This window comes from Zootoca vivipara, chromosome 16, assembly GCF_963506605.1.
Source record: "Zootoca vivipara chromosome 16, rZooViv1.1, whole genome shotgun sequence".
Lineage (NCBI taxonomy): Eukaryota > Metazoa > Chordata > Lepidosauria > Squamata > Lacertidae > Zootoca > Zootoca vivipara.
Genome location: NC_083291.1, coordinates 9,728,409 through 9,755,145, shown reverse-complemented (window position 1 = coordinate 9,755,145; position 26,737 = coordinate 9,728,409).

The window sequence follows — 26,737 nt, the reverse complement described above, 5'->3', positions numbered from 1 at the left end:
AGTAAAATCTCTCACTGCCTCCATTTCTCCCCCTTCTATTTGCCAGGAGGTGATGGGACCAGTGGCCATGATCTTGGTTTTTTTGATGTTGAGCTTCAGACCATAATTTGCGCTCTCCAAACTTGTAATGTGTGAATGCAACAGATTTTTGCAAACATATGTATCACACAGATACTCTAGGAAGAACTGCTGCATCCCTCCTCCTGGCTTCCAGTCGGTGGCAATCCCAGCATTGCTGCCTTACAATGTGTGAAGCTATTCTAATTTACATGAATGGGGGGGATGAATTCCCAAACCCTTTATGTGCTGTGGTAACATTTGATAGTTATATTTCAAAACTGGCATAATTTAATAGATTGCATCCATGTCTTTTTTAAAAAAAAAGATGATCAGAGACCTAGCTTGAATAGACTGAGGCAAATGTCTAAGCAACCTCTGTCCCTCATCCATATTATTCAGAAAACAATCAGTTATCTAAGAAGGTTAGTGTAAAAATCAATAAGACAACACTCACAATATATTTTGCACATAAGAAACATGATAGAAGTTATAAATAAGAATGGGTAGATCAGTTATTCACATCATATTCCGTATGCCTCACTCCTGAAATTGTCTAGCAGCAGTGCTATTTTGCCAAGCTAAAATAAATTTCATTATTTTGGGGTTGAAATTATGATGCTATCCTACTATTTATGCCCGCCCCTCCCTTTATCTGGTATTTGTTGTTTTTATTAAAGATACATTATTCAGCTTTGCCTGCACCATACATTTATATATAATCCTGGAAAGGGCATTGCTCTAAAAATTTTATACCTAAAGATCGCAGTGAGAGATTTGATTGATTAGTTAATACTATCTGCTATTTGAAGCACTAACCCTGAAGGCAATAAATAAAACATATGGTATTAAAACTACACCACATAGTTAATACAGGCTCACTTGTGTCAAAGCATTCATTGCCAGTGAAATTTTACTAATGGATCTGAACAGTACCCATCAGTGTGATTTCACTGTCAACTAAAAGCCGTTTTCTTTATTCTGGTCTTGAGGATAACTGAGTCATACGGGTCTTTAATCTTCTGCTAGAGTGAGATGTCTAAACTTCAATATGTCTTTGAAATAAGTGGCAGTGTTGTGTGTGTGTGTTCAGAAAGAAATCTTCTAAGGTCAGGGTTGATTTTATATTTCTAGATCAATATTAAAGATAACCATACAGTGCCCCAGAGTTGTGCCACATCTGACCTTGAAGCACTTGATTATTGTTCAATAAGAGTCAGGTATGTTTAATCTCCTCATGATGGGTTTGCCTAATTTCAAAATATATACAGTCACATTGGCTTCATCTGTAACTAGAGCGGAGGCACAAAAGGTAAACAAAAGTGACAGGATAGGAAAGCCCTCATGAATCGAACTCAAGGTCTCCTTATGGACCTTAATGGCTGTCGTTGATGCTTTTAACTGTGTTGTTAACCAATATATAGATATATACAATTTCTTTTCTGTTTATTGCGTGGCAAAGTGAAAGGAAATGGGATTCATCCAAGTCTGAACTGAAACCACAGCAAAAGCACACATTTGTTACATACCGTATTTTTCTGTGTATAAGATGCCCCAATGTATAAGACTGCCCCTATTTTGGGGGACTCCAAATTAAGAAATATACACTACCCATTTATAAGACGAGCCCCAATTTTAAACTTTTTTTTTTTTTGGTAAAAAATACAACCCAGTCCTATACACAGAAAAATACGGTATGTTTTCTTAGGGTTTAAGAAGAAGAAAAAGATCAGTTGGAGTACATTTGTATTTAGTCTAGTAAATTAAGCTTAAATTCTGCACACACACACAAAAATTATGCTTAGAAAATCACTGCAAGACTGGTCTAATTGTGTGACACACCAGTTCAACTCCTGCTGTCCTACGTTCAATCTCTGATATGCTTTTGCATGCTGTGTTGGGGGCCAAGTTCCAAAGTTACAATTACATTACTGAATGAGATTTCTGTTCAAGCTACCACCACCCTTTGGAAACTGTTGCTGTCTTTATGAAGACTTTTTTTGTCCTCTTTCCAAATCGGGATTTTGAGTTCTGACATGGAATTTCAAAATTTCATTTGGATTTAGCTCTAGGTGAACATTTGAACACAACCTACAGCTGTGTGCCGCAACAGGAAGTCGTACCAAAATTCTTTGGGCTTCTCTGAAGAATCTTCCAGTGTTCTGCCTCAGGATAGCTCCCTCACAGTTGCTTTAAATTGCAGAAATGACTATTCATGTACGCAAGGACAGCAGCAAGGATACTACTGGCTCAGAGATGGAATGAAGATAAAAGTTCCAACCAGAGAGGAGTGGCTGATGATGGACTATGCTGAAATGGCGAAACTGGCTGGGAAAATCGGAAACCGGGAAGAGAAGAATTTCAAGAAGGAATAGGAAAAATTTATAATGTACTTAAGAGAACACTGTAAACCCTTAAAAAAAAAACTTTGGCAGGATTTGAGTAATGCTTGTAACGTACGAAAAACTTTGGGAAAATGGATTATTATTTTTAAAAAACTAATTAGAGAAATTAGGATAAGCAGGAGGGGGGGAGATTGATAATGGCAACCACAGAAGGGTGGAGGGAAGTCAAAGGATTCAGAGAATCCTAAATGAAGAGGTGAATCATATGTTTGAATTTAAATTTTCTATGTAAAGCTTAACAAAAATGCATTTAAATAAATAAACAAACTGTTTTCTATGTGAAATTCAGTGGTCACGTAACGGTATCCTTTGCCCTGTAAGAAGGCTCTTTGTTTCAGTAGTTGCTTCTGTCAGAGGAGCAGGGAGGGCAGAGCCGGCCCTACGGCCAGGCTGGGTGGCGCAGGGCAGCACGACGCCAGCCCACCAGGGGGGCGCCGCGAGCTGCACCCGCCCTCTGGCCCGCCGGTCCACCACGCAGCTGCGCCATGGCAGCTGCACCACGGCAGCTGCGCCATGGCAGCTGCGCCACGGCAGCTGCACTGTGCCTGCCCGCCCACTGTGCAGCAGCGCCTGCCTGCCCACCACGCTGGGAAATGGGGCGGGGGGTGCCGGAGGGATCCGGCGCACCACAGCGCCAAGGGCGCTTAAGACGGCCCTGAGGGAGGGAGCCCCCCCACCTCCCATACTGCTCCAAAGTGTTCCCTAATCCTCTACAACAGGGTTGGGGTGGAGGGAGGAATTGGTGAAGATTCTCTCCCTCTCCATTCTGGTAATGGAAGTATCACTGGATTCAAATAGGCTTCCATGGGCAGGAAAGGTATCATTGCATACAATCCAGTGTTACTGAAGAAAGAACCGTAAGCCACAAATTGTTGATGAATTTTGTTTTACTATAGAACATAACACTGTCGTTGTACCTTTTCACACTTACCTGGAGGTAATTCAGTGGATTCACTTCTCTCTCTCTCCCCCCCAAATATATTTATTATTTTTATAACAAACAAAGACACAAAAGCAAAAACATACAGAATACAGAATACAAAAAATACAAAATACAAAATACAAAATACAAAAAAGAAGAAGAAAAAAACAAAAATACCAAAACTTCAACATATATCTATTCTAATATCGGTGACTTCCTCATATCCCTTCCAACTGTGTTACATTGTATATCCCCTTTAGTAATTTCTAAATCTTATTCTTATACCTTATTTACCATATAACTATTCTTTTTCTAACTTTATCTTATATCATAACACAAAATCTCACACTTACTACTTATTTATAACTACACCTCAATATCAATATTTATCTAAACATTTTTTATTTCTACAACCTCCCTGTACCTCCTAAACTTCTATTAATTCTTTCCAATAATATATTTATTTCTTAGATACACTTTAATTTTTTTTCCAATCTTCTTCCACCACTTCTTCCCTCTGGTCTTGGAGGGAACTCCCGGTTACCTCCGCCAGTTCCATAAATTCTATCATCCTCTTCTGCCATTCATCTATCGTTGGTAATTCTTCATTTTTCCAATTCTTAGCTAATAATATTCTTGCTGCTATTGTGGCATACAGTAAAAATGTAACATCTTTATTGGGCATTTCCTCTCTAACTATCCCAAGTAAGAAGGCTTCTGGTTTCTTAACCAGTGGATTCACTTCTCTGTAGACACACTATAGGGTTATGCTATGAACTATTCAAATGTAAGACCCATTTATTTCCATTGGTCTTACTCCCAAGCAAGTGTGTGTAGAGTTTCAGTCTGAAACTCACATTGTGTGCATCTCATTGGGAAACTTTCAACTTTAAGCTTGAGTGTGCAAATACACAGGGGGTGCTATATTTGGAAAGAATTCAATTCACGTTGAATACAATAATTTGATTAGCTTAATGTTTTTATATTAGTATATATTAAATCTATTTTAGATTATATTAAAAACATTTGTTGTTGTTTGTTGTTTAGTCATTTAGTCGTGTCCGACTCTTCGTGACCCCATGGACCAGAGTACGCCAGGCACTCCTGTCTTTCACTGCCTCCCACAGTTTGGTCAAACTCATGTTGGTAGCTTCGAGAACACTGTCCAACCATCTCGCCCTGTGTCATCCCCTTCTCCTAGTGCCATCCATTTTCCCCAACATCAGGGTCTTTTCCAGGGAGTCTTCTCTTCTCATGAGGTGGCCAAAGTATTGGAGCCTCAGCTTCAGGGTCTGTCCTTCCAGAGAGCACTCAGAGCTGATTTCCTTCAGAATGGAGAGGTTTGCCTAATTTGTCTGATGGCATTTAGTTATAGAATTTGGAATAATGTCTGCCTTTAAAAAACCAGCATATTCTAAATTATCTTTAGGCTTGTTCTAGCATTTTAACCAGTTTGACAGTTCTCCAACAGCATACTTCTATTAGGGAAATCAAAAGACAAGAAATCTCATAAGAAACCTGTTATATTGGTTTTATTGAGTTATCAAGTCATAAATGCACAGACATTAAAAAATGATGATGACAACTCCATATGAAATAGGGCCATTATAAGCAACGTACAGTATAACTTATGTGGGGTGGTGGTAAATAAATTTCTTCAGATACAAATGCAGAACTAATATAGTTTATTATCAGAGAAAAAGTTCTTTGACTGAATATAGGTGCACTTCTAAAAACTGGAAAAAAGAGATGCCTGTAACATTAATATTTTTGATTTTTTTAAACCCTCTATAATCTGGTGTGCCAGCATAACAATGTACAATATGGTGCATTTCTCATCAAAATAGATAGTGGAGAGGGGAAGGGGGAGGGACAGAGCTGAAAAAAGGCACAGCCAAATCTATTCACAGCAATATAAAGAGAATCAACCAAGCTACAAAGTGGTCAACAGAGTTCTACTGGCATTCTCTCTCCCTGGTTTTCCTCTGAGAACAATATATGTTAGGAGCTGTTGGTGTTATATCTGTCGGCTTTTTCTCCTGCATTAACTAGACCAACCTGAATCATTTCCCACATATCATGAACTTCAGTAGGTCCTTCCTGCCATGGTTACTTGTGTACTTCCTTTCTCCCTTCTCAACATTGCTTCAACTTCAAGTGATTTTTGGAAAGGCTGATGAATAGAATTAGAGTTTTGAACGGAGCTACCTGAAATTTACCATAGTATAACACTATCTAAAACAGAGGGTTATGGCATTATTTTTGAGGCGCGTTAATATCTATCTAATTGCAACTAGAAGCTTGTTACAATATTCTTTGTGCTCAAAATGTTCAGATTTTGCATTATCCATCTTTAATGCTCATGAGGATCACTGTGTTATAATAGCTTTAGTTGCTGCAAGTGTCAACGGTGAACACAAAGTAGGTCAGCTAGATAATATCCTACCTTTGCTGACTCTTACCAAGTACCTTGGTTCCATCTGACTGTTCCCTTGAGAGATTTGAGTAAATAATGAGTTTTTAAAGCCTAACTATGGGTTAACTGGGAAGGGGTATTTATAGGAAATATCTGAAATATGAGGGGAAAGGAAAACTTGACTTGCTCTTCTTATCAACCTCACATTTTCATTACAATAGTTTCCACTAGTTTAATGTTATGCCACCAAATGCTACATCCTCATCAAAGCTATTCATTTTTGGAATGGAAAAGAACCCACTTTATTATGCTAACGTTTTCAGCACCTTACTAGAAAAGACATTGCATTCTCTTTACAAGTTTGGGGATCAACCCTCTAAATCACTCCCTATTGCTCCATGTTTGGTAGTTTGGCAGACCTTCTCTGCCCTATGGGGAAGGTTTCTGTTTCAGAGATCAAAAGGGCACGCAGAAGATAGGAAAGGGAGTCAGGAAGAATTGGGGTGCGTACTCCCGACGGCTTCGCTCACAAGGATCATAGGAATGTGCAAGCCCACTCACTACGACAAGGAAATGATCCAGCGGGTGGGATCTTGAGTGTAAGCCACACTGGGAATGTTTTTTGCTGAACAATGGGGTACAACTTTCAGAAGACATGTGAAGGCAGCTCTGTATTGGAAGTTTAAAATGTTTGATGTTTCATTTTTTTTAAGTTATTACCGTCGTACCTCGGAAGTCGAACAGAATCCGTTCCGGAAGTCTGTTCAACTTCCAAAACATTTGGGAACCAAGCCACAGCTTCCGATTGGCTGCAGGAAGCTCCTGCAGCCAATAGGAAGCCATGACGGGCATTCGGGATCCAAAGAACATTCGCAAACCGGAACAATCACTTCTGGAATTGCAGCGTTCAGGGGCCAAAACGTTTGACTAGCAAGGCGTTTGACTTCCGAGGTATGACTGTATTATTATATTCTGATGGAATGCCGCCCAGAGAGGCTGGGGCAACCCAGTCAGATGGGAAACATAATCATCATCATTATTGCTACTACAACTTCTACAAGTGATATAGATAGATGATGAGATAGATAGATAGATAGATGATAGATAGATAGGTAGATAGATGTTCCCCTGAGTACAGGACAGTTAGCTCTGCATCTCTATTCCCTCCACTGGAATTTTTGCACCAAATGGGTGTGCTTTCACCCCTTCTCCCTATTTCATTAGTATATAGTACTGCTTCCCCCGCTTCAAGAGCTTATTTTTTTAGTATTTTGGGTTCTGACTTTATTAGGTGAAATGCACCCTTGATTTTCTGCATATATGTGGCACCACATTAATTAATTTGAATATCATTTCCACCCCACCTGCAATAAATAAATGCTTTTCTATTCTGAATTGAATTATTGGTATGGATGTGAATTTCCGGGTTCTGTAAATTTTAGACACATTTGCAGGGTAACACAAAATTGATTCGCACAAAAGATCCACATCTCAGACAAGCACAGGTACATGGAAGTACATGGATACGCATGTTCCCAGACACATGTAATGTAAGGTGGCTTTTGGCATGTCCTGTGTGTTACGCTGCACTAGCATAGTGCCAGGACTTTGCACATTATTTATTTACTATAGATATTTATAAACCATATTTCTGGATCACATCCACCTAAGGCAGAGAACAGCAGTGCAGCAATAAAAATGCAATGATATAGTAGAGGATTGTATATATTGCAATATTAATATAATAATAAAATATAATAATAAAGTATGGAAAACTAACAATAATCTAACAATACTTTTGAATTTCTCTTCCCTTAAAACTGAAGCAAGCACCAACATTGTTCCATTTTCAATGTTTGTTAATGCGGGATCACCTTCATGGTGAGCACGAGTTGCGGTGGGGGCTTGGCAAACCACTCCTGAGTTCCAAAGGTGGGGGCATGAGTGGTCACTGTTGGATAGGTCCCTGGCTGTTGTTGGGAAAATTTGCATGTTGCAAATTGATGGGTCAGCCCCCTGGGTATAAAAGCCTAGGAGAAAGGTTTCTCTTTCTCTTTCGCTGTGTTTTTGGATCTCCACCCTCCCTCCGCTGTTTTTAGGCCCCTGTGTTGACCTTGCTGTGCCTCTCAAGAGGTCGCCTGTATTCAGGGGCCTGGTAGGAATTTTTCCATTTGGCTGATTGGCTGGTGCCATCTGGTTTTTGCCTACTGCATAGCAAATAGTCACAACTTTTAAGGTTGGAGGTTAGGCATTGGTTATTGGTTGTATTTGGGGACTGTTGACTGTGTTGGCCCCATGAGTTAATGCCTGAGTTAGAGGAAATGCCGGTCAGGAATACAGGGACTCTATGCGTGTCCATAACCCCGGTCGGGGGCCAGCAACACGCATGAGCCCCTGGGAGCCTGAGAGGAGAGGGGAGAGCCTATTGGACCCGACTCCCTGTCTCTCCCTGTAGGGTTTCCTCTTGTTGCCAAGGCGAGTTTATTTCTGTCCTTAGGGGACAGTTGGAGAACCAATGCCTACGCAACCACTCACTTATTTTATATTTGTATTTCAATAAAAGTTGTGGCCAAATTTATGCCAAAAACCATTAAACAAAAATTCTGTCTATGATGTGAGTTATTTGAGGGGTGGTTTTGGGGACCTCCACATGCAAAACTTTTGCTTTCCCTAAGCCTTCCCAAATTAGCCAATTTTACCTCAGAAATTTCAATCCTTGTTGATTTTTCTTTTCTTTTCATTTTAACACTTTTATGTTTGGTTATATATTTTATGTATTCTCACTGTTTGGGTATTCTGCAAATGTAGAGTGGTATACATTCTAAAAAAAAAAAAAAACATTCCGCTAGTATAAAACTAATTCCAAAACTACAGCAGTGGTAAAGCAGTAAAATTGGGGCATGTGCAAAATCCACATGAATTAACAGCCATTTAAAACAGGCTTAAAAACCTTTTTGAAAACTATGGGTGAAAGGGCCAACCATACATATCTCAGTAAGGAAATGAAAGGTAAAGGTAAAGGTACCACTGACCATTAGGTCCAGCCGCAGACGACTCTGGGGTTGCGGTGCTCATCTCGCTCTATAGGCCAAGGGAGCTGGTGTTTGTCCACAGACAGCTTCTGGGCCATGTGACCAGCATGACTAAGCTGCTTCTGGTGAGCCAGAGCAGTGCACGGAAACGGTGTTTACGTTCCCACTGTAGCGGTACCTATTTATCTACTTGCACTTTTACGTGCTTTTGAACTGCTAGGTGGGCAGGAGCTGGGACCGAACAACGGGAGCTCACTCTGTCACAGGGATTTGAACTGCCGACCTTCCGATCAGCAAGCCCAAGGCTCTGTGGTTTAGACCACAGTGCCACCTATTTCCCTTAGTAAGTAATCATGGTTAGATGAATACCATGATTGAGAAGGTCCGATCTCCAGAGCTCACCAAACGAATTGATCTTATAGGTGGGCAGTGGCGGAGCTTCAAGCTCCGGTGGGGGAGGCGGAGAGCAGGTGGGGGCATGGTTGGTGTGTGTCCCAGGAGTGTGGGGTGCTGCCTGCAGGGGCATGACATGCATCCTGGGGGGTGTGGCGAGCCGCCTGCAGGGGCATGGCATGCGTCCTGGGGGTGTGGGGCGTCATCTGTGGGGGGGGGGCAACCGTGATGGCACCCTACCAGGATCGTGCCGCCGGGGGCGGTGCACTTCCCCACCCCATCCCTGATCCTCCGCCAGTGTAGGTCAATGAAAAGGTTGTCTAATGGCAACCATAAAACATGAGCAGGTTGAGATGTTATCAAAGTCAGAGGTCTTTAAGATCAGCAACATTATGTTAGTAGAGAGCTCTTTGCCCTAGTGCTGCTTGTTTCTTCGACTTGCCTAACAGATCACAGACTGGTCTAAAAATACATAAATAAACCATTACTAATGGGAGACACTGTGACATTTTGATTTATCACTGGTCCAGTTACAGTCAGTGTAACAGCATCATTAGATGAAAAGGCTGTCTAATGACTAGCACAGGACAAAGAGCAGATTCAATAGCTGCTTCTTAGGAGGAGACTCAACCTGACATGAGCATCTCCAGCTGAACTCTTATTAAACGCCAGAGCAGCAGCTTTTGAATGGCCACCTAGAGTTCATTCTTAAGTGTGCATAGTTAAAAGTCATTCTGGCCACAATGCAAGGAGGTCGTGTCAACGTGGTTGAGTTTGAGGCAGAAGTTATTCTCTCACCATGGATATTTTTTCACCATCCACTCTCCCCGTAATCCACATAATATGCAACACACACACACAAAAAGGAACTTCCATCATATCAGCTATCTACTGCTTTACTATGATATTTCAGTGCATTTTAAAAGGAGGAGGGAAAGAATAGGACCCAAAGATGTTGTCCAGTTACCAAACTAAAAGTACTTCAAACTTTGTAAACACAGAAGATCTTGTCCTTGGAGCTGAATAGGAACGATGAAATAGTTCCTTCTCCCTAGCTAGTGACATATCTATATCTCTTTTTTAGGAGAAGAAACAAACCAGTGTGGCATATTTTCATCTTCAAGTCACAACACTTACCAGAAACAAGCAACAAGGCTCTCAAATTACATTTATGCTGAGAAAAGTGTAATCTAACTATCAAAGGAATTGTACTCTAAAGTGCTCCAAATACTGCAAACACAGACTGGATATAATCTCTCCTGACTAGATTTAAAGAAGAGCAGCATTGTTAAAAATAGTCAGTTCCCACCCACCACCCACAAAATACAGGCAGCATCTGACAACTGTCTCCAAGGTGCCTTGCTGCATTAAGAGGACACACAATGGCTGATGACTCTGTATGTAGCCCTTCCAGGTACCCAATCCTTAGTTTTAAAATATGCTTATTATACAGCCCAGAGCTCCTTGGCAAAGGTTACATAATGTTTTCTTTCAGTCTGTATTTTATTTTTAACAGAAGATTGCCAGCGCTTACAAATTAATCACACCCAGATTCTGCTTTCAGAGATTGCATCTCTTTTAGGACTTTGATTGGAAGCACAATCTTATTCATGTTTACTCAGAAGTAAGGCTTTATGAATTTAACAGGAAATAAATCTCATGCGATCATGACAATGTTGTTCGATCAAGGCAAGCATTTTGGCTTGTCCGGCAGAATGAGCTTCCTGTCCTTCCCCGTGTGCTGTACTGGAGTTTTGCTGACTCCCCCAGGACCAATTTTGGGGGTGTTGGGCACACGGGGCAAGGAAATAGGGGAAAGCCCTGTTGTACAAGCCAAAGTTATTGTGCAGAGCTTCTGCTGACTAGTTACATCCTACCCAATGAGACTTCTGATTAAAAATAGAAAGGATTGCAGTGCAAAACTTGCAAATCAGGCTGATTTTCTCTTGTCATTCAGATAGATAGATAGATGATAGATAGATAGATAGATAGATAGATAGATAGATAGATAGATAGATAGATGAATAGATGAATGAATACCAGCAGTGGGGCATGAGGAAGATAAGCAGTCCTCATTGGACAGAGATAGTTGCAGCCAAGTCAGGGGATCTTGGTTTTGGCAGAAATGCACCAACACTTTGAATTGTGCTTGGAAACGTACTGGGAGCCAATGTAGATCTTTCAAGACCGGTGTTATGTGGTCTCGGCAGCCGCTCCCAGTCACCAGTCTAGCTGCCGCATTCTGGATTAGTTGTAGTTTCCGAGTCACCTTCAAAGGTAGCCCCACATAGAGCACATTGCAGTAGTCCAAGCGGGAGATAACTAGAGCATGCACCACTCTGGCTAGACAGTCTGCAGGCAGGTAGGGTCTCAGCCTGCGTACCAGATGGAGCTGATAGACAGCTGCCCTGGACACAGAATTGACCTGTGCCTCTATGGACAGCTGTGAGTCCAAAATGACTCCCAGGCTGTGCACCTGGTCCTTCAGGGGCACAGTTTCCCCATTCAGAACCAGGGAATCCTCCACACCTGCCCACCTCCTGTCCCCCACGAACAGTACTTCTGTCTTGTCAGGATTCAACCTCAATCTGTTAGCCACCATCCTATCAATAGATTGAGATGGAGGTCTTTCCTATCTCTATCTGGGAATGCCATAGATTGATCCTGGGACTTTTTGCATGCAAGGCAAGCACCCTACTTCTGAGATGAAGCAGTTTCACCTTCAAGTGTGGAACCTAATTCTAATTTAGGCTACATTACAGTACCCATAAGGCATATATCTCCCAAGTGTCAAATTACCCTCTCTCTTTTTGTACCAGTTTTGCAATGAGTTATACATATATGTCTAAGTTCAAGTGCCTTAATATTGCAGTGAGTCATGCTGTCTTGAGCTGAGCAAAGTGGAGATCTGGCTGTCTGCCAAGGGTTTCTATAGGTTGACTATTGGTAGAGGACAATGTATATTAATAAGCAGTTGGCTTTTCCAAGCATTTCAGATATGAGATACACCCACCTGTAGTGGGCAGAAACTAAGGCTGCATGCACAGTGTACCTTTTTAAAGCACAGCAGTCTTTTTTAAAGCACATTCAAAGCATATTCCTTCCCTCAAAGAACTCTGGGTACTGCAGTCTACCCTACCAATCCTTCATGAGCTACAATGCCCAGAATTCTTTGAGGGTGTGTGTGCTTTGGAATGTGCTTCAAAGGTACAGTGAGTATGTAGTGTGAGTCAGAGTAGAGTGAGGGTAAAATTAGGGGTTGGCGGGATACAAATGGCTCACAAGACCCCAAAGGTACCTTAGTTTTTGTTTCCACATCATAAAATTTGCAGCTGCTGCAATGATCACAGCTGTTTTCATCCGTCTGTGCTGCATCAGGTAAATCAGTACCAGACGAACTTCCCCAATCTCATTGGGAGGATGTGTCTGTGGCTTCTAGCATTCTTCCGTAGTGTCACCAAGATGCCTGCCTATAGGAACACAGGAAGTTGCCTCATAGAGAGTCAGACCATTGCTCCATCTAGCTCAGCATTGTCAAGGATGACTAGCAGTAGCAGTTCAGGATTTCAGGCAGGAATCTCTCCCAGATGCTGGGGATTGAAGCTGGAACTCCAAGAAACCCTCCTTCTCTTTCAGTGCTGAGCAGCAGATCGGTGCTGAAAAATTGGGAAGTTTCTCAGGCCTTTGTAAAAAGCGCGTTCTCCAATTAGAGAGAGAGCGGGTTGCGGAAGGGTTAAAAAGACATCTCCCTGGGTTGGGGGGTGGGGTGTCAATGGAGAGGGAGAGTGTTTGATTGGACTCCTCCGGGTTGCTGGGGAAATAAGCATGTAGAACAATTTGATTGACAGGAAGGGCTCCTTATAACCTCAGCGTCCAGCAGTTAGTTTCACTTTGCAAAGTGCTTCGGATCTCCCTCCCGCCCACCACCTTTTTCTAATGGTTTTAGCCTGGCATTGCTTTGCCTTTCATGGGGTCGCCTGCTTTGCAAGGGCCCAGTAGGAATTTTGCCATTTGGCTGATTGGCTGTTGCCATTGGTTTTTGCCTACCACTTAGCAAATTGTCACAACTTCTTAGGTTGGCGGTTAGGCATTGGTTAATAATTCTGGTTGGTGGAGGGGGTTGGCAGGGAGGTGCCCTCCCCTCATTAAAATGCTGCTCCACATAGAAGTATTCCGTTAAAGGAATCCTGGAGCTCCGGGGCTCTAGTCCATACACCCCTGCAACGGGTGGGGCTGGGGCCATTACAGAGCACGAGCCTTGGGGAGCATTTCTGGCCGAGGGGAGAGTGCCTGGACACAGCTACCTCCTCTCCCATGGGGTGTTTACTTGATTTCCCTATACGGCTAGGGAAGTCGGAGCTGATCTGTCCCAGGCAGGGGATTAACCAATGCCTAAGCCAACACCCACATTTAATTGTATTTAAATAAAGTTGTGGCCAAATTATTGCCAAAACCCAAACTAAAATTCTGAGTGTGGTGTGAGTTATTTTTTTTGGGGGGGGGGGATGTCTGGCAACCTCGTCACGTAAACATCGGCTCATCAACCAAAAAGAGTCCAGCTTGTAGCCTGCAAAGAAAAAGGCATAACTGCAAAGAAAAAGGCATAACTTTTTATTAGTTTAAGCTCATATCAACCAGAAACAAGATGAAAATGTGTGCCAATTAAATTTGTCAAATTAAGTTTGATATGAATTTCTCTTTTAGAATGAGGTGGTTTGAATTTGGGAGTTAGGGTGAGACTATACGACTCATTTACCAACTTAATATGAATGTATGGAATGTAGGAATCTGCCTCATTCCATTGGGCACTTTGAAGTGTTTCTCTCTCAGAAACCTACCCATATGTGATCTGCTATTCCATGGGCCTATACCATGTCACTTGTATGTGTTAATATAAAACAAACAAACAAATAAATATTGTGACTACATGAAGGAGGAGGAGGAGAACAGGGTTGGATTTGATATCCTACTTTATCACTACCCTAAGGAGTCTCAACAGGGACACTGGTGGCGCTGTGGGTTAAACCACAGAGCCTAGGGCTTGCCGATCAGAAGGTCGGCGGTTCGAAACCCCGCAACGGGGTGAGCTCCCATTGCTCGGTCCCAGCTCCTGCCAACCTAGCAGTTCAAAAGCACGTCAAAGTGCAAGTAGATAAATAGGTACCCCTACAGCGGGAAGGTAAATGACATTTCCGTGTGCTGCTCTGGTTCGCCAGTAGCGGCTTTGTCATGCTGGCCACATGACCTGGAAGCTGTACGCCGGCTCCCTCAGCCAATAACGTGAGATGAGTGCCGTAACCCCAGAGTCGGTCATGACTGGACCTAATGGTCAGGGGTCCCTTTACCTTGACCTATTGTCCATCACATCTCTATGCTCCCACACCTTGCCACTGACCCCCAGCATAGGTTGCCCAAGGCAGCTGTTTCATGCTGCCTAATGGCATGGATTATTTCCTATTTCCTATGAGTGCACACAATATAAGGAGGATAGCTATGTTCATGTAATGTGTGAGGTTACCAGAATACAGAAAGTGATGTCCACCTTTTCTCCACACAGCCAGTTCTCTAGAGCTGAATGATCTAATGGGCACATTTAAATGTATTACAAGGCATTCATTTTCACAGTGGAAACACCTTTACTAAAATTTAAATAAATTCAAGCGAATGGCTTAATTAGAAGCAATGTCCAGTAAAGCATCCAGCAGGGAAGCTAATTACTCGATTGTCAAATGGAATAACAATAATTTCCCTTACAGTGAAAGCTCTCCCACTGTAATTAGGTTATGTCATACTTTGCGCTGAAGGGAATATTAAAAAAACACAAGAGTAACCAGTTCCATCCACTGTTTAATTTCTATTTATAGACTTATGCTAAATTGCTGCCTCTGCGATACAGCTGGAACATCAATAACCAGAACAACAACAACTCTTCTGTTGGTCAATTAAGTTTGCTATGTGGAAATTAATGTAAATATGAATCTTGCGAGTACTTTTTTTGTTGACTAATCATTTGTAGTGAAATACCAAAAAGTGTATGAACACATGAAATATTCAGAAGAGAAGGCTCAGAAGAAATGGGTTTTAACATGTAATCTTAATGAATTAAAATGCATGTATTTATGTAATATCCAGAGCTGCAACACTGCTTATACTCAATGAACATTTTGCCATTGACTTTGATAGCAGCAGAAACACACCCCAGGTTGGTATTCCTTTTCAGGTGGGGGATACTCCCCACCCCCAAATACCAATTTAATGCTCTACCAACTAAACCAATGACTTGATTTCACAGGGGTTTACAATGAACGATAAAATGCCCCCCCCTCAAAATCAGTGTAAGATTAACAAGAATCAAAAACTTTAACCTGTAGTGCTAAAAATCCACTTAAGTGATATTGTTCATCCAGTAGAAACAATCCCAACTCTGCCAAAAGGCATATTAAACAAAAAAAAATTGTGTGTGTTTTCTGAAGGACAGAAGGCATTCACCAACTAAAAATAAAAGCATAAGAAAAACCTGCTGGATCAGGCTAATGGTCCTTACAGCCCAGCACTTTGCTTTTCCTATGGCCAACCAAATGGCCATGGGAGCCCAGGTAGTAGACTTGCACGTAGCAGCACCTCCTTACTTGCAATTCACAGCAACCAGCATCGGAGGTAAACTGTCTCTAAGAACAGAGGCACAACATAGATAGCCATTGCGCCTAGCAGCCATTGATAGATGGGCCCAACTTATATGTGCTCATCAATTTCAATTGGTCTACTTGCTGTATGCCCCCCAGTGTGACCTGCTTTTCCTGCTGTTTGCCTCATTTGAGTGAGGCCATGGCAACTATAAAGGTGCCACCACAAATAAGGTCCTCATAATGTTCCATTGTACTTCAGATGTTGTGGACAACTCTCAGCGGTCTGATTGTGAGTTTCGCTGTGGATTAGAAAGTCAAAGCCAGCTTTCTGTTGCCTTGTTATCAAAATGCATGCGACCTGCATATGCACAGAGAACCATTACCCCCCTTCCAATTCTGAATGTATTGCTCAGCCATCATTAGTCTTTGAGCAGAGGTTTGCTGCTCCAAGCATCCCCACAGTTACTGAACAATAGATCTGTCTGCAGTGGAGACTGGCTGAGAGAAAACCACTTCCGCGCCTGCGACGGAGGTGGTGTTGTGGGTAGGCCCGACCGAACTCTCGCGATGGGGGCTGAGAGCTCAGCCCCATCGCGATTGGCCGCTCCTGCCTCCGTCAGCCCCAGCCCGACCAATGAGGTTGGTCGGGGGCGGGGCTTGTCTCCTTTTAAACAGGCCGGAAATGGGAACTCGACCTCTTTGCCCCTGCTCGCCAGCGCAATCGGTTCACCCACCCACCCACCCTTTAGGCTAGGCTGACGCTGCTATGGACTTCGGTTGGTCGCCTGGTTGGCCAGGGGCCGGGTAGGACTTTTCCCACTTGCGCTAGCCAATATGGTTTTTTCGCCTACCTCGTAGCAATCCTTCACAACTTTTGGTTTGGCGGTAGGCATTGGAAATTTGCATAAAAAGAAGAAGGGGGGAGGTTACGTCATCACCTGCCCAGCAAATGGAGAAATATTTCGTTAAAGGTTTCTGGGGGCGGAGCTTGGTCCAGAGCCTGGAGAGGTGAGGGCCATAAGGCACACCCCAACGGTGGCCACAGGAGGAGTTCCGGTAGATGTACATCACTGGGCTCCTTACTGGTGGTTAATTTCTCCCAGACTCCAAGACACGGGTTGGTGTCAGATATAGTTGGTTAGGTTCCAATGCCTAAGCCAATACCGCTCAACATCCATAACCAATAAAGTTGTGGCCTTATTCGCCCACTTAAAATCTGTCATTTGTGTCTTGTGTCTTGTTCTCACGGGGAGGGAGGTACATTGCCACACAAACAAGTAGGCAGGCTTCATCGGTATGTTATATGCCAACGGCAACACTACCAGTGTGTGAGAGGGAAAAAGTAAGGTGGAACCACTATCTTCACCAAGAATCTACAGTGGAAAAAGGTAAAGGTAAAGGGACCCCTGACCATTAGGTCCAGTCGTGACCAACTCTGGGGTTGCGGCACTCATCTCGCGTTATTGGCCAAGGGAGCCGGTGTACAGCTTCCAGGTCATGTGGCCAGCATGACTAAGCTGCTTCTGGCGAACCAGAGCAGCACACGGAAACGCCATTTACCTTCCCGCTTGGTGCGGTACCTATTTATCTACTTGCACTTTGATGTGCTTTTGAGCTGCTACGTTGGCAGGAGCTGGGACCGAGTGACAGGAGCACCCCCCCCCCGTTGCAGGGATTCGAACCACCGACCTTCTGATCAGCAAGCCCTAGGCTCTGTGGTTTAACACACAGCGCCACCTGCGTCCCCATCTACAGTGGTAGAACTGTGCTTTTTCCAGGTAGGGTAAGCACAGGAGAAATCAAAGATAAGACTATTCAGTCAAACAAAAAAGCAGCAGTGTGACATGATGCCCATCAAGTGGTGAGCAAACAGTAAACACACCGTCCAGCAAACTCCTGTCAAGTCTGGCTCAGGATGCTTTAGCATCTGTCCTTCCTCTCGATTCGGTCTCTGAGACCAAGTCCTGTTCTCAGTTGCTGAGCAAGACTGCATCTCCACATTATTGCCCTGCCTTTTGCAGCAGACCATGAAGAAGACATTTCATCATCCGTGTGTTATCCCAGAGGAATATTGCAAGCATATAATCTTATAAAGACAGATGGTTGCTAACCATAACAGGAAAGCGTTCTTTCCCTCCCCCTCAACCCCCCCCAAACTACATTTCAATCCATTATGTGTGGGTGGGACAGTGTTTGAAGGCTTCACTAACTTCAGAATATTCATGAGCGATTGCTCAGGTGTTCTTGTTTGCAGTCCATTTTAAGGACATGCACCAGTTTTGCATTCCTTTCACCAGGGTTTAGTAAGGGAATAGCTACCTCTCTACCAGCTTTCAAGAAATTAACCACATAATACACTTTAGTACTACTCATTTAACTTCATTGATCTCTATAAAAACAACAACCAAAAAAACCAAACAACAGCAGGATTTTGTGAGGGATTGACAACTGACAGGGTGGGGAGGCAGCCTGAATCAATATTATTTTATTTTACTTTATTTCTGCTGTCAGACAAAGGGTAACACCATCCCTGTCGTCCATCCCAGAAGGCAGTGAAAACAACAATCCCAACCTTTGTATCAGTTGTTTGATGTCTAGTTAAGGCAAGAATAAGAGGACTTTTCTATGAGACCTCTTTGCTGCAGGTTACACCTCCACCTTCCCAAAGGTTTAGGTTTTTGTTGTTTGCTTGCTTGCTTGGAAAGCTGTCTAACTGGCATGCAGGTTGGAAATCAAACCACATTTCCAAACAGATCTGAATCATAGCTGCCAAGTTATCCCTTTTTAAAAGGGATTTTCCCTTATGCTGAATAGGCTTCCTCGCGAGAAAAGGAAAAACTTGGCAGCTATGATCTGAATTGGAAAGGCTTTGAGTCCAGTTTAAACTGAAACGATAGGTATTGGATCCCCCAAATTCCAAATTTATTCACATCACTATTCTTAGGTGGATAGTTTTTGTGTAGGGCTGCACCCAAAATTTCACCAGAAGACTGTTTCCACTCTAGGGAGAGTAGATATATTTTATTCAGTTTGCATTTAGAGGTGAGTGTAGCTAATTCGCACTTTCTGAAACAATACACAAATCAAATTGCAGCCATCTTGCAAAATTCACATGTGTCCGAATTTTACAACACAGCTGAGTAAGTCGTAAAAATATGTATATTACAAAACGTGCATAAAAATGCACATATTGGTGGAAATAACATATAAGATGCATTCTATCAGAGGAAATTAAAATCATTTTTTAGTACATGATGTGTTTGAAACATGGTGACACTGTTTTACATATTCATCGTAGGTTTCCAACTTCAGGCAACAATGCTTTTCAGAAGCTAGAGGGAAGGTTTTTGTGTGAACCTGGGTGTAAAAACACCAGAGGGAATCGGGTTTTAATGAAAAGCTGCCTCCCAGCTGACATATCAGATGAAGTCAGTGAGTTATGAAAAGAGATTGACAGTGTTAACAAGGGGACTATATCCAGCAATTCCACTCCTGAGGTTTCCGAGATATATAGAACCTGCAATACTAAGAAAGGTCAATTCCTCTAGGCAGGGAGTTCAGGAACACACCCTGCTATTGCTGTTAAGTATGATTCAAGCTAGAAGCAAGAGTATCAAAAGGTCACGTCCATCCACAACTAACTAGCACCAATAAAAATAGGAAGAAAAGAAAACAACCACGACCCAATAGTAGAGCAGTTAATAATTTGATTGCCGAACAGGGTAACAGCAAATATCATCAACATCATAACCATAATAGGCAGTCACATTCTGATTACTGTGTCCTTTTCTGTTCACCACATCTGGAAAAGGATATTGTAGAGCTGGAGGAACTACAGAAAATGACAGTCTAAATTATCAATAGGTTGAAGCACCATCCCTATGGCAAGAGGCTAAACTGTTTAGGGTTGTTGTTGTTTTTTAATTCTGAAAGGGGGGGGAATGCAGTTCTATATATTGGGGCTAAGGAATCTGCAGCCCTCCAAATGTCATTGGACTCTAACACTCATCACCCCCTGAGGAACAGGTACAGTACATAGCTTGGGGGTAGTTCTGGATCCTTTGCTTGAGGCTCAGGTGGCCTCAGTGGCATAGAGTGCCTTCCGTCAACTTTGGCTGGTGGCCCAGATCTGTCCTTAAGAGGGTAAAGAGGGAGGGAGCGGTTGGCACTGTGGTCTAAACCAGTGTTTCTCAACCAGTGTGCCTCCAGATGTTTTGGGACTACAACTCCCATCATTCCTGACCACTGGTCTTGCTAGCTAGGGATGATGGGAGTTGTAGTCCCAAAACATCTGGAGGCACACTGGTTGAGAAACACTGGTCTAAACCACAGACTCTTGGGCTTGGGCTTGCCGATCAGAAGGTTGGCAGTTCGAGTCCATGCGGTGGGGTGAGCTCCCGTTGCTCTGTCCCAGCTCCTGCCAACCTAGCAATTCAAAAGCATACAAGAGCAAGTAGATAAATAGGTACCGCTGTGGTGGGAAGGTAAACAGCATTTTCGTGTGTGCATTCTGGCACTTGTCACAGTGTCCTGTTGCACCAGAAGCAGTTTTGTCGTGCTGGCCACATGACCTGGAACGCTGTCTGCAGACAAACGCCGGCTGCCTTGGCCTGAATGAGATGACTACTGCACCCCATAGTCAAGTTTGAGTGGACGTAACCATCCAGGGGCCCTTTACCTTTAGAGGGAATGTAACACCATCAAAAAGCAGACACCCTCCTATCCATCCAGTTTGGGGAATGGCCCACCAACAGTGCCTCGTCTTATCTGGATGGAGTTTCAGTTTCTTGGCTCTTATCAAGGCAATTACCAAGGCAATTACCAAGTCCAGCCACCCTCTCCCTGAGGAACCATACATTGAAGGCTACATGGGACTGAAGAACACTCCCTAAGCCACACTTTCTGGTAACAACCAAGTAGGACTGGAAGCACAAGGTCTAGAGCCGGCATAGGTGAACCTGGCCCTCCAGATGTTTTGGGGCTACAACTCCCATCATCCCTAGCTAAGAGGACCAGTGGTCAGGGGTGATGGGAGTTGTAGTCCCAAAACATCTGGAGGGCCGAGTTTTCCTATGCATGCTCTAGAGTGTGGCCTGCCACATAACTTGGGACAGCCTCGTGTTGGGACAGCCTCATGGTTGTCACAACAGCCATGTTTTTCTGAGCCACGCCAGAGCCAGTTGCCTTAGCATAGATGTTGAAGTCCCCCAGAACCAGCAGTCTGGGAGTCCTGAACACCTCCTCTGAGACCTGCTCTATCAGCTCATGGGAAGGCAGGTGGATTGTCCCAATTGCTCAGTGCCCGGAACACACACACTGGATACCCCCACCAGCTGGAGAGAGAGAGGGGAGCAATTCTCCCTCTCTGGTCCTCATATCTTCCCTGTTGAGTACCCAAGTGGGCACAGGTGGGTGAGACCAACTCCACCCTGCTCATCCACCCAGGCCGCAGTGATACAATCCGATCAGGTCATGGATGAGGGAGGTCTTTCTCAGAGCCAACCTGGCATTCAGCACCAGCAGATGCAGCCCTGAGGGCTGGCTGATAGGACAACAACAGATTGGAGGAAGGGTTGGCACATGGCATAGTCATTAACTGCCTGTTTCATGTGTGCTTTACCCAGCCTGCCCCAACTCCCACAACATGCCTCCACCACTGTGATTGCCCCCTCCCCCCACTATCCCCAGCTCCTCTCCTCCCAGACACATCCCACATATTTCAATTCAAAAGCAACAAAGACCCCAAAATTAAAAAGCACACAAGTTAAAAAACATTTGGGGCAATAATAGCAGCCTATTAGAGCACAGGCTACATCAGTAAAGATCATGCCACCTTCCCTGGTTGCTATGCAACACTTCCACCCCCACACTTGGGTGGTTGGCTAACTCTCAGAATAGAATTAACCATTAAGGTTACAGGCTGAATGACCTCTGCTGTTGTGCACTTCCAACATGTATTATTCTGCCCTATGTTCCCAAATTCACTTTTGGATAAACATACTATGTTAGGAGCAAGCTATTTAAGCCCATAATTAATTAGCATAGATTTAGATGACCAGTTTTTTTGCCTTCTAATTGTGACTTCTTGGTAGAAAGCCTCATGGAAGCAAGATTTATGAACCTCCTCCACTGCCACATACACATTCCCCAGCTAACTAATGAGATCAGTGTCGAGCTGGAAGTGAGCCAATAAAAAGAAACTCACTAAAAACAAAACAGAAATATTGTCAGCAATTAGTGGGTTTCTTTTTAAAAAAAAAATTAATTTTAAGCTATTTGGGGAATGTTTCGGGGATGAAAAGTGAGGTACAATATATGTAAATTGATTACTATTCTGGCTCCACCAGGAATTTGGTAGTGGGTCACAACCCATTTACAGGTGTTCCTCATCTGTGACCTACTATTGCAGGCTTCCTCAAACACGGCCCTCCAGATGTTTTTGGCCTACAACTCCCATGATCCCTAGCTAGCAGGACCAGTGGTCAGGGATGATGGGAATTGTAGTCTCAAAACATCTGGAGGGCCGAATTTGAGGGAGCCTGTACTATTGTATATCCCCTCACAATCTTCTTTGTGTAAGCATGGACCAGCACACATATGAGGCAACTTACGAAGCAGACTGGGGTCCCCTGGTGTGGCACAGGCGCATCGTGTGTGTGTGTGTGTGTGTGTGTGACATTACGCATGTGCATCGAGTGTCTCGAGTGCTGGCTTCTTCTCCTGTAGCTGCTGGGTGTTCTGTGGCTGGCTTCTCCTCCTCTCGCTTCTGCTTCAGCTGCTGGGGAAGGAGACCCTGGCTGCTGCCAATGTTCTGCTGAGCGCTGAGCATGCCACACGCCCAAAGCACTGTGCACACCATGTGGTGCATGAGCCAAGCATCATGCACTGCATGTGCGATGTCCAAAAGAGCTGGGGCCTCTTTCCCCGGCAACCACAGCAGCAGGAGGAGGAGAAGAAGAAGCTGGCCGTGGAAGCCTTGGCTCCATACTCGGCCTCTCCTGCACCCTCAACATTGGGGGGCGGGGGCTCTGCCCAGCCAAATAATTATTCAGGCAGGCAAAGAGCTCAGTTACTCCCCCCCCCCAGAGGTGGTGCCTCTGTTAGCACAATAGCACAACTGTACTCCTTATACAATTTCTTTGCATTTAGTTTTGTTTCGTTAAACAGTTTTGTTAAATTAGGTATACTTATGGCTTGTAAGAGGAGGAGAAGCCAGCCACAGAACACCCAGCAGAGAAGAATCCTTGGAAAAGACCCTGATGTTGGGAAAGATTGAGGGCACTAGGAGAAGGGGACGACAGAGGACAAGATGGTTGGACAGTGTTCTCGACGCTACGAACATGAGTTTGATCAAACTGCGGGAGGCAGTGCAAGACAGGAGTGCCTGGCGTGCTATGTTCCGTGGGGTCACGAAGAGTCGGACACGACTAAACAACTAAACAACACAACAACAATGGCTTGTGATAAAGCTTCAGATTTTACTGATCTAAGCACCAGGATAGGCAGAATTTCTCACACTTGCTGTTTTAATTATATGGTTCAGCAAGAAAAGAGGCAGCATCAAAAACTAGTAACAAATCATGAGGCGGCATGTTTGCAATATCCTACCAAGATAAAAAAAATGAAAACGAAAATGAAAACATGTAACTAAGATGCATTTTTTTGTTTTGTTTTTCAGTTGTAGTCAGAGGTCAAAGATGTTTATAAGTAGGCACTTTACCAGTTGCTCAAACAATGAGAGATCTAGAATCCAGGTGAAGATTGCACATCTCAGGGTGCAGAAATATGCAAACACTGGGCTTTTCAAAATGATAGTTGTTTTCCCGTTTTTGTCTTTCAGTTGGCTGGAAGCCATGAAAGGAACTTGAGCTTCTCTGGGTGGTTTGTTGCCTTGGAGAAATTTTCCACACAAAGTTTGTATCCCTCCCCCCCTTTACCTTTTTTGGGTAACATTCATCCTTAGCATTAGCCCTTTTCCAAGAACTGCGCTTTCTGTGATTCATGTTCAACAGGGTTGTTTTGATCTGATCAGTTAAAAGTGTGAAGGCACATACTTTATTGTTGTATTGCTGAGGGATCAATATGTTACTTGCTTTTCTCACAACAGCCTTTTGTTGTGATGGGGGAAAATTGAGGCCAAAGTCAACTGTGCGCTATTAAGGACGTTTCTTGTTAAGGATTCAACAGCAAGCCAACATATGCTAGGTGGGTGGCACCGACTGCTTTTGTGGCAGGCAAGATAGATGGACAATGAGTTACAAGTCTCTTTATTAAAGGAGGAGGAGGTGGTTTTGACTGCCAGTGTGCACACCGTCAGAACTGCAGAATAGCAGTCTATTATCCCCCCACACACACACACACAAATTAATAATTCTAAAGGGATTCTACATCATTTCAGTGATGGTGAATAAAGAATGCATAGCTTTGGTAGTTCCAGATTTTAACTAATTTCTCTCTCATATATATATATATATATATATATATATATATATATATATATATATATATTCTCAAATAGAAACCCCCAAAAGCAAATTTGGGCTGTGAAATGGATGACTAGGTCATAAATGGACCTGTATCGGTTGTGATTCCGATCTCAAAATCTTATGATCGCAGTATTATAGGGTTTTTAAAATGTATACCATATTAGCCTGAATATAAGCCACAGTTTTTCCTCCAGATTCCGACTGTGAAAAGTTAAAATGTGGCTTATATTCATGACCTTTATATTCATGACCACTTTTTTGTGTTTAATCATTATTTTAGGTATGAAAGGTTTGCTTTTTTGGGGGAAAAAATTATGCCAGATCCCTCACTGATGGGCGTGGAATATTGTGGCCAAATTTGTTACATTACAGTTCAGTGGTTGTGGAGAAAGGCTGTTTATATATTATTGTTGTTGTTATTGTTGTTATTATTGTTATTGTTTGAATTTATATACTGCCCTATACCTGGAGGTCTCAGGGTGGCTCACAGAAAAAAATCACAATATATAAAATCAAAATAAAAACAAAATTATGCACTCTCCCACGTCACCAACCAAACAGAAAGAGCGTTCACCTTGTTGTGTAAGATCATGACATCTGTGGCTGCTTATAGGGAAGCTCTGTAATGAAAAGAAACTCATAACAGCTCATTTGGAAGCCTCTGCGACACAGGCAGTGTTAATATTGAAACTTTTTCCTCATCACCACCCCAAAACAATTATTCTCCAATCAAGCACACCGTTATGTCTTATATATCCCATTGATTTCAGCGAGGTGTACTGATGAGTAACTGTGCTGGATGGCAGCCAGGTTTTATACGCTATTCATACATTTAAGGCATCAGCAGTTCCACTACATCTAGTTGCAAAACATTTCCAAAATTACTGTATTTTTCTGTTTGTAACACTTCCCTATGTATAACACGACCCATATTTTGGGGGACTCCAATTTAAGGAAATGGGGGGTGGCCCACAGTTGTTGAGCTTTTTGGGGGGAGGATTGCCCAGGGCTGTTGAGCTTACAAGCTCCTGCTCGCTGCTGCAACAAATTGCCTGTCCCCCTCTGCACTATCCGTATATAAGATGCCCCCCAATTTTAATCTTTACAGTAAAAAAACTTTGTCTTATACACGGAAAAGTACGGTATATGGGGCAATTTTTAAAGTAACTGTTGCATTTCATTTATTTGGTCCATCAAATAACCACCTGCAATGTTGCAACAGGGTGAAAAATGTCTCTAGATTTATCCAGTTCTTCCTCCAAGGAACTCATAGCCTCATACATTGTATAATTCTATCCTCCCAACACCTGGTTGAAGGAATGGTATTGTGTCAGCGTGAATACAAGTTAGGCATGGGACAGGTGGACATGGTTTTGGGGAAAGCCCATCGTGGGCCAAATTGGGATCCATGCTTGGCCTAATTAGACCCACAGGCCTGTGCTCCCCATTCCTGCTTTAAATAAAGTTTTTGGGGTTTTTTAAGGCTATGTAGGCTAAGCCTGAGAGTGATTTTCTTGCTGTCCATTCATATCGCACTGCCCAAATAGGCTAAACATTAGGTGGTCTAATGATTTACTGCTTGCTCCAGATGTTCATGTTGTGGGTCTAAAATGGAAATTAAATCCCAGAACTGAGGTACTGTATGCAGCACAAGCTAATTCAAGTGAATCAATACACATGGCAATGTTATTAATACTGATAAATATTAATACTGATAAAAGGGGTGACCTGTTGGCTAAGATGACTTGGCTGTTTAGTTTTGTTGACCTATGTTTTGTTTAAAATGGCTACTTGGCTTCTGGCTGGACTCTTCTACCTGTCAAATTAAAATCTCTAGGTTTTGATTGCTATGCTAAGTGATCAATAAAATAGCAGTGACTCAGACCATACTCTCAGTGTTTTGGCTCAGATCAGACTGCCAGTGTTCTGACTCATTCTGAGCTGCTAAACAAGCTACCTTACTCATGTCCTCACTTAAACATTTAAACTTTCATGAAACATTTGCTTTACCCTTCCAAAACTTGTACTCAAAGAGCCTTTTGCAACTCCCTAAGTTAGCTAAATGTTCCCAAATAGTTTCAATTGACCTAATCCAAAATGGAATGAGGTAGTATTACCTCAATATTAAGTGGTGGGGGTAGCCAAGTGTATGTATAATTGCAAAAAAGGGGAAGTTCTGAAACTGAAATTATACATTAGCTATGATACACAATCATATATATTCATTTAGTGAGTTGTAGCTTACTGACAATCAATGGGTTTACTCTAAGTATGGCTTAGCTGGACACAATTTAATACTGTAAAAACAAACTAGCCATGTTCCATAGGAAGTTGTATATAAGATATATGAGCAAATTTTGCAAAAAAAACCCAAAAAAACCCACACCCACACCCACATCA